Source organism: Vicia villosa, linkage group LG4 (genome assembly GCF_029867415.1).
Source record: "Vicia villosa cultivar HV-30 ecotype Madison, WI linkage group LG4, Vvil1.0, whole genome shotgun sequence".
In the NCBI taxonomy this organism is placed as follows: Eukaryota; Viridiplantae; Streptophyta; class Magnoliopsida; order Fabales; family Fabaceae; genus Vicia; species Vicia villosa.
This window is the reverse complement of record NC_081183.1, coordinates 168,582,252-168,582,877: the sequence shown is the minus strand read 5'-3', so window position 1 is coordinate 168,582,877 and position 626 is coordinate 168,582,252.

Below are 626 nucleotides of genomic sequence, written 5' to 3'. Positions count from 1 at the left end.
ATGCTCAACCATAATTCATAATGAGAACATATATGCAATGAGACAAAACCTCAACTCTATATGCATGTGGAACCAACTTAACAATGGTTCTTTATACAAATCGGGTCCCAAAATTATAACCTCGAGCCCCCTCATCCGACCTTCGTACAAGTCACTAATCTCCTCATCAGAATTCCTGACTCGTCTCTTTCACAACATGACTACATATGATGTATGATATATTATAATGCAACAACAAAAACTTAACAATGATTCCAGTTCCACGTCTAACTTTAACCAAACATGCATTTAAATGCATCAATAATAGTTCTAACATATGAACCACGCATCTCAATCATAAAAAAATCACAACTATATTGCATGTAATATAATTATCTTACAATCATGATATCCCATAACAACACAAACATACATGTAATTCTCACCAATTATTCATGTCATTACATCACATTAAACCTCTTAAAACCTTACCGATGGATAATATTACTCGTTACCTTTCTAACGCTTTAAACTGCGCCTCAAACGGAGTTCCGAATCTCAAGTTATGACCAAAATAGTCAATCGATTCTTCTCATCTTAGTGCGCATTCTGTTTTTTTCAATTTTCACTTTTTGGCTGAGAACAAT